Source organism: Schistocerca piceifrons, chromosome 1 (genome assembly GCF_021461385.2).
Source record: "Schistocerca piceifrons isolate TAMUIC-IGC-003096 chromosome 1, iqSchPice1.1, whole genome shotgun sequence".
Lineage (NCBI taxonomy): Eukaryota > Metazoa > Arthropoda > Insecta > Orthoptera > Acrididae > Schistocerca > Schistocerca piceifrons.
In genome coordinates this window covers 90,558,258-90,570,520 of record NC_060138.1, presented here as the reverse complement: position 1 = coordinate 90,570,520, position 12,263 = coordinate 90,558,258, and the positions used below count along the sequence as shown (strand labels likewise).

The 12,263-nt window shown below is 43.9% G+C and overlaps 1 protein-coding gene across 2 annotated transcripts in view; it reads right to left on the bottom strand.

Moving 5' to 3' along the window:
* LOC124782884 (NCK-interacting protein with SH3 domain) overlaps positions 1 to 12,263 on the bottom strand; it is a 111,627-nt gene that overhangs the window by 20,872 nt on the left and 78,492 nt on the right. The window lies entirely within an intron of this gene.

Sequence of the window (12,263 nt, the reverse complement as noted above, 5' to 3'; positions counted from 1 at the left end):
CACCAAGTCGTGTCATACGCTTTTTGTAATTCAAAAAAGATGACAACCAGGTGTTGGTGTCTGGAAAAGGCTGTTTGTATGGCAGACTTGAGGGACACAATATTACTAGTGGGAGAGTGATTGTGGCGGAAGCCGCCCTGACATGGAGCCAGTAGGCCAACTGACTCCAGGACCCAACCCAACCGCCAACACACCATACATTCCAGCAGCTTACGAAGAACGTTGGTGAGGCTGATGGGCCAATATCTATCCACATCAAGTGGGTTTTTACAGGATTTGAGCACAAGAATGATGGTGCTCTCCCACCATTGTGATGGGAAGACGCCATCACGCCAGATTTGGTTGAAGATGATGAGGAGATGTTGCTTGTAATCAGATGAGAGATGTTTAATCATCTGACTGTGGACACGATCTGTCCCAGGAGCTGTGTCATGGCAATGTGCTACAGCACTGAGGAGCTCCCACTCTATAAATGGGGAATAATAGGATTCTCCGTGGCATGTACTGAATGAGAGGACTTTTCCTTCCAGCCGCCGTTTGAGAGTGCAAAACACCGGAAGTAAGTTCTCTGATGCAGAGGCTTGAGCATAGTGCTCGGCAAAGTGCTCGGCAATTGTGTTTGTGTCAGTAGATAACACGCCATTTATATTAACAATGGGAACACCTGTTAGGGTCTGGTACCCAAAAACACGTTTGATCTTTGCCCAGACTTGGGAAGGTGACATATGGCACCCAATGACCGAGACGTATCTCTCCCAACACACCTGCTTCTGCTGTCTGACAAGTTGGCGAATGTGGGCACGGAGCTGTTTAAAGGCTATGAAGTGCTCCAGGGAAGGGTGCCACTTATGCCACTGTAGAGCTCGCCGACACTCCTTAATTGCTTCAGCAACGTCCAGCGACCACCAAGGGACTGCCTTTTGCGAGGGGCACCCTAAAGAGCGAGAGATCGTGTTTTCTGTCGTAGAAACTATTGTTGTAGTCACCTGCGCAACCATAACATTGATGTTACCGTGTGGGGGAGATTCAATGGTGACAGCAGAAGTGAAAGTTTCCCAGTCTGCCTTGCTTAAAGCCCATCTGGGCAGGCGTCCATGCGCCTGATGGGTAAGTGGTCACTACCACACAGGTCGTCATGTGCTCTCCAGTGGACAGATGGGAGAAGTCCTGGGCTGCAAATTCATAAATCAATGACCAATTAATTACCATGAGCCACACTGAAATGTGTGACGGCCCCAGTATTTAAGGGGCAGAAGTCAAACTCAGACACTAAAGTTTCGACATCTCTGCCTCGGCCAGAAACCACAGTGCCACCCAACAAGGGGTTATGGGCATTAATGTCTCCAAAAAGTAGGAACTGTTTCGGGAGTTGATCAATCAGTTCAGCTAATACATTCGGGGGTACTGCACCTTCTGGAGGAAGATATACTTTGCAGACAGTTATTTCCTGTGTCGTCCTTATTCTGACAGCCACAGCTTCAAGAGGGGTTTGAAGGGGTAGAGTTTCACTACAGACTGAATTTAGTACATAAATGCAAACTCCGCCTGACACTCGATTATAGTCGCAACGGTTCCTGTAATATCCCTTATAGCTGTGGAGGGCAGGGGTCCGCATTACCGGGAACCAGGTTTCCTGGAGGGTAATGCAGAAAGCAGATGTAAAGCTTAACAGTTGCCATAGCTCAGCCATGCGGTGGAAAAAACCGCCACAATTCCACTGGAGGATGACGTCCTCGTGAGACTGGAAAGGCATGGAGAATTCAATTAGGCAGTTTACGCCTCAGGGTCACCTGCTGCCACCAACTTATTGCCTGAGCAGTCTATATCCATTGTGTCTGAGGGTCCAGCGAGATCTAGGTCCTCAGTGGATGCCAGAATCTCCACCTCATCCACAGACACAGAGCTTGGAGGTAGTGGTGGTGGTGTGGGTGACATCAGAAGTCCCTTGGTCTTGGGGATTTTTTGGATTCCTCTCACTGTTCCTTGGGTTTCCCTGGCTAGGAAGACTTCACTGATTCAGTCTCCGGGACTGAGGATGAGTGTGAAGCCCTATGATCAGCTGCTTTTGGGCTCCTCAGCCACTGGCAGGTGTCATCTTTCCCACTAGCAAAAAGCGGGGAAGGGAGTGACCCAAGAGACCCAAAGAAGTTGTACGCTTCTCCAGCTTGAAGTGGGGATGGACATCCCCGATGGCTAGTGGAGTGTTGCTCCTGAATTAGGGAGGAAAGTGCCCCCCCCCCCCTCCCACCATCAAGGGGGTGGGTGTAGTCTCCCAGCTCTGAGAGGTGACTGAGGTTGGTGGAGCTGATGGGGCTAGAACTGTTGTAGCGGCAACGTAAGATGATGTCGTGCATACAGGATGTAGAAGCTCAAATTTCCTCTTAGCCTCAGTGTAGGTCAGTTAGTCCAGGGTCTTGTAATTCCATGATTTTCCTTTCTTTCTGGAGAATCCTGCAGTCTGGTGAGTAAGATGAATGGTGCTCTCCACAACTGACACAGATGGGAGGCGGGGCACATGGAGTATTTGGATGTGATAGGCATTCGCAATCTCAACATGTGACGCTGGAAGTACAGCGGGATGACGTACGGCTGAACTTCCAGCATTTGAAGCACTGCATTGGGGGAGGGATATAGGGCTTTACATCACTGTGGTAGACCACACCTTGACCTTCTCAAGTAATATACCACCCTCGAAGGCCAAGATGAAGGCACCGATGGCAACCTGATTATACCTAGCACCCTGGTGGACACGTCAAACGAAATGTACACCTCGCCACTCTAATTTGGCGCGCAGCTCATCATCAGACTGCATCTATATCTACATCTTCATCTACATATATACTCCGCTAGCCACCAAGCGGTGTGTGGTGGAGGACACAATTCGCGCCAAAGTCATATTTCACCCCCTCTGTTCCACTCACCGATCGCGTAAGGGAAAAACGACTGTCTGAACGCCTCAGTACGAGCTCTAATTTCCCTTATCTTTGAATGGTGATCATTGTACAATCTGAAAGTTGGTTGTAATAATATATGCTCTACATGCTCGGCGAAGATTGGATTTTGGAATTTAGTGAGCAACCATTTCCATTCAGCACGTCATCTATCTTCAAACTATCAACGAGATTTGTAACGCTCTTGCAATAGCTAAATGTACCAGTCACACATCTTGTCGCTCTTCTTTGGACCTTCTCAATCTCTTGAATCAGACCCAACTGCTAAGGGTCCCATACAGACCAACAATACTCTAAGACTGGACGAACTAACATATTGTATGCAATTTTCTTTGTTGAAGGATTGCATCGCTTCAAGATTCTACCAATAAACAGCAATCTAGGGTTCGCCTCGTCCATTAGTTGTGTAATCTGATCATTCGATTTGAGATCATTTTTAACAGTCACACCCAGGTACTTAACGGCTGTTACCGCTTCCAAAGACTGGGAATTTATTTTGTACTCTTACATTAATGGGGATTTTCACCTTGTTATACACAGTAGGTCGCACTTACAAATATTGAGAGATAGCTGTCAGTCATTACAACATTAATTTATTTTCTGCAAATCCTCATTAATTTGTTCACAACCTTCATGTTGTTGTTGTTGTTGTTGTTGTAGTCTTCAGTCCTGAGACTGGTTTGATGCAACTCTCCATGCTGCTCTATCCTGTGCAAGCTTCTTCATCTCCCAGTAACTACTGCAACCTACATCCTTCTGAATCTCCTTAGTGTATTCATCTCTTGGTCTCCCTCTACGATTTTTACCCTCCACACTGCCCTCCAATACTAAACTGGTGATCCCTTGATGCCTCAGAACATGTCCTACCAACCAATCCCTTCTTCTAGTCAAGTTGTGCCACAAATTTCTCCTATTCAATACCTCCTCATTAGTTATGTGATCTACCCATCTAATCTTCAGCATTCTTCTGTAGCACCACACTTCAAAAGCTTCTATTCTCTTCTTGTCCAAACTAGTTATCCTCCATGTTTCACTTCCATACATGGCTACACTCCATACAAATACTTTCACAAACGACTTCCTGACACTTAAATCTATACTTGATGTTAACAAATTTCTTTTCTTCAGAAACGCTTTCCTTGCCATTGCCAGTCTACATTTTATATCCTCTCTACTTCGACCATCATCAGTTATTTTGCTCCCCAAATAGCAAAACTCCTTTACTACTTTAAGTGTCTCATTTCCTAATCGAATTCTCTCAGCATCCCCCGACATAATTCGACTACATTCCATTATCCTCGCTTTGCTTTTGTTGATGTTCATCTCATAACCTCCTTTCAAGACACTATCCATTCCGTTCAACTGCTCTTCCAAGTCCTTTGCTGTCTCTGACAGACTTTCAATGTCATCGGCGAACCTCAAAGTTTTTATTTCTTCTCCATGGATTTTAATACCTACTCCGAATTTTTCTTTTGTTTCCTTCACTGCTTGCTCAATATACAGATTGAATAACATCGGGGAGAGGCTACAACCCTGTCTCACTCCCTTCCCAACCACTGCTTCCCTTTCATGTCCCTCGACTCTTATAACTGCCATCTGCTTTCTGAACAAATTGTAAATAGCCTTTCGCTCCCCGTATTTTACCCCTGCTACCTTCAGAATTTGAAAGAGAGTATTCCAGTCAACATTGTCAAAAGCTTTCTCTAAGTCTACAAATGCTAGAAATGTAGGTTTGCCTTTCCTTAATCTTTCTTCTAAGATATGTCGTAGGGTCAGTATTGCCTCACATGTTCCAACATTTCTACGGAATCCAAACTGATCTTTCCCGAGGTCGGCTTGTACTAGTTTTTCCATTCGTCTGTAAAGAATTCTCGTTAGTATTTTGCAGCCGTGACTTATTAAACTGATACTTCGGTAATTTTCACATCTGTCAACACCTGCTTTCTTTGGGATTAGAATAATTATATTCTTCTTGAAGTCTGAGTGTATTTCGCCTGTCTCATATATCTTGCTCACCAGATGGTAGAGTTTTGTCAGGACTGGCTCTCCCAAGGCTGTCAGTAGTTCTAATGGAATATTGTCTACTCCCGGGGCTTTGTTTCTACTCAGGTCTTTCAGTGCTCTGTCAAACTCTTCGCGCAGTATCATATCTCCCATTTCATCTTCATCTACATCCTCTTTCATTTCCATAATATTGTCCTCAAGTACATTGCCCTTGTATAGACCCTCTATATAGTCCTTCCACCTTTCTGCTTCCCCTTCTTTGCTTAAATCTGGCTTTCCATCTGAGCTCTTGATATTTATACAAGTAGTTCTCTTTTCTCCAAAGGTCTCTTTAATTTTCCTGTAGGCAATATCTATCTTACCCCTCGTGAGATAAGCCTCTACATCCTTACATTTGTCCTCTAGCCATTCCTGCTTAGCCATTTTGCACTTCCTGTCGATCTCATTTTTGAGACGTTTGTATTCTTTTTTGCCTGCTTCATTTACTGCATGTTTATATTTTCTCCTTTCACCAATTAAATTCATTATCTCTTCTGTTACCCAGGGATTTCTAGCAGCCCTCGTCTTTTTACCTACTTTATCCACTGCTGCATTCACTACTTCATCCCTCAAAGCTACCCATTCTTCTTCTACTGTATTTCTTTCCCCCATTCCTGTCAATTGTTCCCTTATGCTCTCCTTTAAACTCTGTACAACCTCTGGTTTAGTCAGTTTATCCAGGTCCCATCTCCTTAAATTCCCACCTTTTTGCAGTTTCTTCTTTTTTAATCTACAATTCATAATCAATAGATTGTGGTCAGAGTCCACATCTGCTCCTGGAAATGTCTTACAATTTAAAACCTGGTTCCTAAATCTCTGTCTTACCATTATATAATCTATCTGAAACCTGTCAGTATCCCCAGGCTTCTTCCACGTATACAACCTTCTTTTATGATTCTTGAACCAAGTGTTAGCTATGATTAAGTTATGCTCTGTGCAAAATTCTACCAGGCGGGTTCCTCTTCATTTCTTCCCCCCAATCCATATTCACCTAGTACGTTTCCTTCTCTCCCTTTTCCTACTGACGAATTCCAGTCAAGCATGACTATTAAATTTTCGTCTCCCTTCACTACCTGAATAATTTCTTTTATTTCATCATACATTTCTTCAATTTCTTCGTCATCTGCAGATCTAGTTGGCATATAAACGTGTACTACTGTGGTAGGTGTGGGCTTCGTGTCTATCTGGGCCACAATAATGCGTTCACTATGCTGTTTGTAGTAGCTTACCGGTACTCCTATTTTTTTTATTCATTATTAAACCTACTCCTGCATTACCCCTATTTGATTTTGTATTTATAACCATGTATTCGCCTGACCAAAAGTCTTGTTTCTCCTGCCACCGAACTTCACTAATTCCCACTATATCTAACTTTAACCTATCCATTTCCCTTTTTAAATTTTCTAACCTACCTGCCCGATTAAGGGATCTGACATTCCACGCTCCGATCCATAGAACGCCAGTTTTCTTTCTCCTGATAACGACGTCCTCCTGAGTAGTCCCCGCCCGGAGATCCGAATGGGGGACTATTTTACCTCAGGAATATTTTACCCAAGAGGACGTCGTCATCATTCAACCATACAGTAAAGCTGCATGCCCCCGGGAAAAATTATGGCCGTGGTTTCCCCTTGCTTTCAGCCGTTTGCAGTACCAGCACAGCAAGGCTGTTTTTGTGGTGTCACTGCCAGACACCACACTTGCTAGGTGGTAGCCTTTAAATCGGCCGCGGTCCGTTAGTATACGTCGGACCCGCGTCTCGCCACTATCAGTGATTGTAGACCGAGCGCCGCCACACGGCAGGTTTGGAGAGACTTCCTAGCACTCGCCCCAGTTGTACAACCGACTTTGCTAGCGATGGTTCACTGACAAAATACACTCTCATTTGCCGAGACGATAGTTAGCATAGCCTTCAGCTACGTCATTTGCTACGACCTAGCAAGGCACCAGTACCAGTTACTATTGATACCTTAATCATGTACCGTCAAGAGCGACGCTCATCATTAATGGATTAAAGTTAAGTATTCCACCAGCTACGTCCATTTTTCTAGAGTCTAATTTCCTTGTCCTGTTCCAGACCTCACGCCAGCCTGTGTGAGCTAAAACACGTGCCTTTCTGCTTCCTCTAATAATACGGTGTTGGCTCTCCTGCCAACCCACAACAATTTTGGTTAGTGTTACAAGGCCAGATCAGTCAATCATCCAGACTGTTGCCCCTGCAACTACTGAAGAGTCTGCTGCCCCTCTTCAGGAACCACACGTTTGTCTGGCCTCTCAACAGATACCCCTCCGTTGTGGTTACTCCTACGGTACGGCTATCTGTATCGCTGAGCCACGCAAGCCTCCCCACCGATGGCAAGGTCCATTGTTCATGGGGGGAAGGACAACTTTCATGTGATACTAATTTCCTGTAGAGTACAGCATCATCGGCAAACAGTATAATGCCGCTGTCAATACCATCAACAAGATTGTTTATGTAAATCACAAAATAAGGTCCCCACGAAATATGATACCCTGGACCATATTTAAGCTCTTATGTGGTGTGATGGTTACAGAAACATCCCCCAGTTGTCACGAGCGAGTAACGCCTCTGACTAGGCAGAGGATGCCGTTTTGATGAAGACTGACCCAGATCTCGTTTTGGACAATCCCTTCACCTCCCCACACTTGTCCTCTAAATGCTGAACACAAAAAAACTGAGGCATCATCATCATGAAAGATTCCCCATCAGCTCTCTAACATACAAGGTACCGGGGTGAATAAGAAACGCTGCCATCCTTAGCCTGACGTGCCTCCCATCGTGTGGCCAGGGAGGGGAACAATTTGGGGTCTTACTTCTGTGCACTGAATTGAGCCTGTGAATGCTTAGTGACTGCTGGAGTTTGACCATCAGCAAGAGATGATGCACTACGCTTCATTGCGTGTCATCCACCCTGATGCCACCCACTCCGACCAGGGGCCCTCCCACCGGGTGCCACCCAGCTGCAGCGAAGGCCACCTGGCAGGATGGCCATTTCCGGGATTCCCGATGCCCCAGGGGGTGGGCATCTACCCCTTGGCATACTTGGGGAGTTAATGGCGCAGGTATCAGCAGAGCGATCCCTGTGTGGTCAGGGAGCTATAACCAACAGGGTACGTGGTGGCCCCACCACAATGGTCTGGCTACTGTGCTGGATAAAATGTACAAAGAATTCCATGGTCTTCATTGGCACACAAAACTACTGCATAGTGGGTGGGGGAAACCACAACCAAGAAGGTGTCCTCACTCAAGAGATGGAGGATGAGCAGGACTGCAATCCACGATGAGAAAGTTGGCTAAAGACGCCAATGCTTGATGGACAAAATGCACCATGTAAGGCGCCCTTCCCCAATTGGCTCGCTCTTCGGGAAAATTTTGAAAAATGGAGGTCAAACCCTACATGGGACCATCACATAAAGGCTAAAAGGTGTGAGATTCCTTTTTGTCACTTCTTATGACAGGCAAGAATACCTCGGGCCTATTCTAACCCTTGGACCCGCAGGCAGGGATGGTGGTGAATGAAGCAGGTGTTATGAATGTACAAACATTAACTGCTGTTTCACATGGAGTCATAACACCTGTTCTGTTCACTACCATTTCCAACCATCATGGTGTAAGTGGTCTGAAGATGGTCACTTTCTGACAAACTGGCAACCATTGTAAATAAATGTTTTATTGTGGTGCAGGCTGTTTTTCGTCCATTTTTAAAGTACTTTTAGCCAGACTGCTGTTTCTCTGTAAGAAATGTTCTCAAAAACTTGTGAACCTGCATAAAAATCACATGTGAAGTCATCATCACTTTCATAGACCCCAAATTTTCCTACAGGATGACGAAACTGTCCTGGTCTGACATAAAGAGTAAAAAAACACAAATTATCTCTCAATATGTGTGTGTAGACATTTTAGTTGAATACAAGCCAATGATTTTAAATAGTTTAACTTATCCATACCACATTTACCTGAACATATGAAAGCAATGTCAAACACTGTGAAGTTGCCAAATGACAACTGCTCCCATTTCAATAATTAACAACACAGACACATGGCAGTGACTTAAGGTTACTTATTGAATGTATGATATGTAAATCATGAATAATTTCTAATCAACTCATGTCAACAGATTTAAAACATGTGAAACATCAAACAAAAACAATAAATATATTTGAAAAATAATATTACATCTAACAAATTTAGAAATATTCGTTGAGACTAGTTACAAGTTATTGCTACTAAATATAGATAACAACACAATACATGCTAAAAATAATAACACCTCCATGTCAGGTTCTGTCCAATACCCACCAATATAAGTACCCCCCTGAACACTGTTTTAACTATTACTCTTACAATGAGGCAGTTGTTAATGGTGTTGGTGTGTGTGTGTGTGTGTGTGTGTGTTTGTGTGTTTGTGTGTGTGTGTGTGTGTGTGTGTGTGTGTGTGTGTAGAGAGTGGGGGATGCCGTATTGGTATTGCTGTCTTTGGAATGTGGAAGTGTGCACGGACATGATGGTGGACTGCTAGGAGCAACTGTGTTGGGGTTTAGAGAGACGGAAGGGGAAAGAATGGGAAAGGACTATGCAGGTGCGATGGGGGGGGGGGGGGGGAGGGGGGGAGTGTGTGCACATTCGGAATGGGAGACGGGGACAGGGATTAGAGTGAGGCCAGAAGGGTTACGGGAATGCACTAGTGAAGGTTTGAGGTGAGGGGGATTATAAAAATGATGAGTATGTTGTGGAAAGAGTTCCCTCTTGTGTAATACAGAAAAGCTAGTATTATTGGAAGAGTCCTGATGACACAGGTTGTGAAGCAGTCACTGAAAGTCAATCACACCATGTTAGGTGGCAAGTCTGGCTACTGGGTGGTCCTTCACACCAACACACAGCTTGTTACTGATCATGCTCATGTACAATGCCACACAGCAGTGCAGAAGTTTATGGACAGGATGGTTGCTTTCACAGTTGGTCCTGCCTTGGATAGGGTAGCAGAGGTCTGTGACAGGACTGGAGTAGACAGTAGGAGGAAGATGTATGGGACAGATCTTGCATATAGATCTATTTCAGAGATATGAGCCATGGGGCAAGAGGTTGGGAGCAGAAGTGGAATACAGATGGACAAGGATATCGTGAATGTTGGGTGGGTGGTGGAATACCACTGTAGGGAGGATGGGGAGGATAGTGGGAAAGATATTTCTCATTTCATGGCATGACAAGGGGTAATCAAAATCGCAAGGGAATACATGATTCAGTTGCTCCAATCTGGGTGGTATTCAGTCATGAGGGGCGTGCCCCTTTGTGGCTGGTTAGTGGGTACCTGGGAAATGGTAAGTGATTGGGGAGACAAGGTGGAAGAGATTTGTTTCTGGACAAGGTGGGGAGTGTAATTTTGGTATGTGAATGCCTCAGCAAGACCTCCAACATATTTTGAGAGGGACTGCTTGTCACTTCTGATGTGATGACCACAAGCAGTTTGTCTGTACAGAAAGTCTTTCCTGGTGTGAAATGGTCAGCACTTGTTTAAATGGAGGTATTATTGATGGTTGGTAGCTCTGATGTAGATGGAAGTATTGATGGAGCCACTTCATATTATTGTTAAGCCATCCAAGGTTTTCCGCTGTATGAGTATGCCATATAAAGGAATCTATCAGTATTAAAATTTTATGGAATTCAGTTTTGCTTAATTTAGTATAAAACAATAATTACTTGAAAAATTTATCATTTTCAAATCATAAAAAAAGAAAAATGAACTTTTGCTGTTATATACATATTGGACGCTGGGTCTCTCTCCTAAGAGCCATCACGCACATATTCTCCGGCATTCCTAATACTGCAATTTTCTTCCATAACAGATAGTTATTTTACTACAGCAAAAAACAATTTTATTAGTCCAGCAATGGACACTGTATTTTTAATTTTATGACTTACTGTCCTACTGAGGAGTGCACTCCATTCAGTGTTTTACAAGTGAGAAGATTCCATCCATGAATCATGATTCTGGACGTATGGAATATACTCAACTATTGTTGCTGTAACCTTTTGAATAGATTCAAAGTGTTTGGCAGCCAGAATATGACATAATCAGAAGTCAAAATGTTCCTAATACAGTAAACAGGGTGGATATTTCAACAATTCATACTTTAAATACTATAGTTTTTCCACTGTACCAGTACCTTTGTGGCTAAGCACATTATCTTTAAGTTAGGTGCTTCTTTTCCACTCAGGTCACTTCTCACAAATATTTTCATTCACTTGGGTCAGAAGGTTTACACAGTATTTGCAGGTTACATACTTTTTCCTAGTACGTCTGTAGTATCAGATATTTTAAGCACCTCCAATCATCAATGGCCTTGCCACCGTGGTTACACACGTTCCTGTCAGATCACCGAAGTTAAGTGTTATCGGACTGGGATAGCACTTGGATGGTTGACCATCCAGTCTGCCGAGCACCGTTGGTAAGTGGGGTGCTCTCAGCCCTTGTGAGGCAAACTGAGGAACCACTTGACTGAGAAGTAGTGGCTCCAGTCTCGTAAACTGACATACGGCCCGGACAGGGGTGTGCTGACCACATCCCCCTCCACAGCCACATCCAGTGACACCTGTGGGCCGAGGGCGACACGGCAGCCAGTCAATACCACTGGGTCTTCATGGCCTGTTTGGGCGGAGTTTAGTTTACTTTCTTTTTCAATTACCAATCATCATTTACTGTATTATGCAATTTCTTGATGTTTTCATTTGTGGATGCAATGTAGTAATGTCCTTTATATGTGTCATATTCAATAGAATTTTAGCCACGTCTGAATTTAGCTGTTTATTAGTTGAAAAGTAACATGCATACTCCTTAAATACTCTCATCAACTTCACATGAATTTCCATTGGTAATAAAACATCCAAAACAGAATTTTATGAGTGTGTGCTGTATCAAAGGAAAATTCTATCAAGAAAAATAATAAATTATGAGTCATAATTGCTGGCCAATATTCACCCTTAGTAGATGAAATGAATGGTACTGCCAACAGATACACACAAAAAACCACACTATGAAGGTTTCAGAAATAATAAATGGAAGGGCAAGTCACTCAGACCCCATGATGAGGCAGATCCAACTGCCATGAGGAAGAGATTTGTCTACCCTCGTTCCCATTCTTGGTATTTCCCATCTCAGATTCTGAGTGATCTACACCTCAATTCTAACTTTCCCCAACCTATCCCTATTCCTCCCTTAAAAAGGAACTATTAGTTTAAAAGCTACATAATGT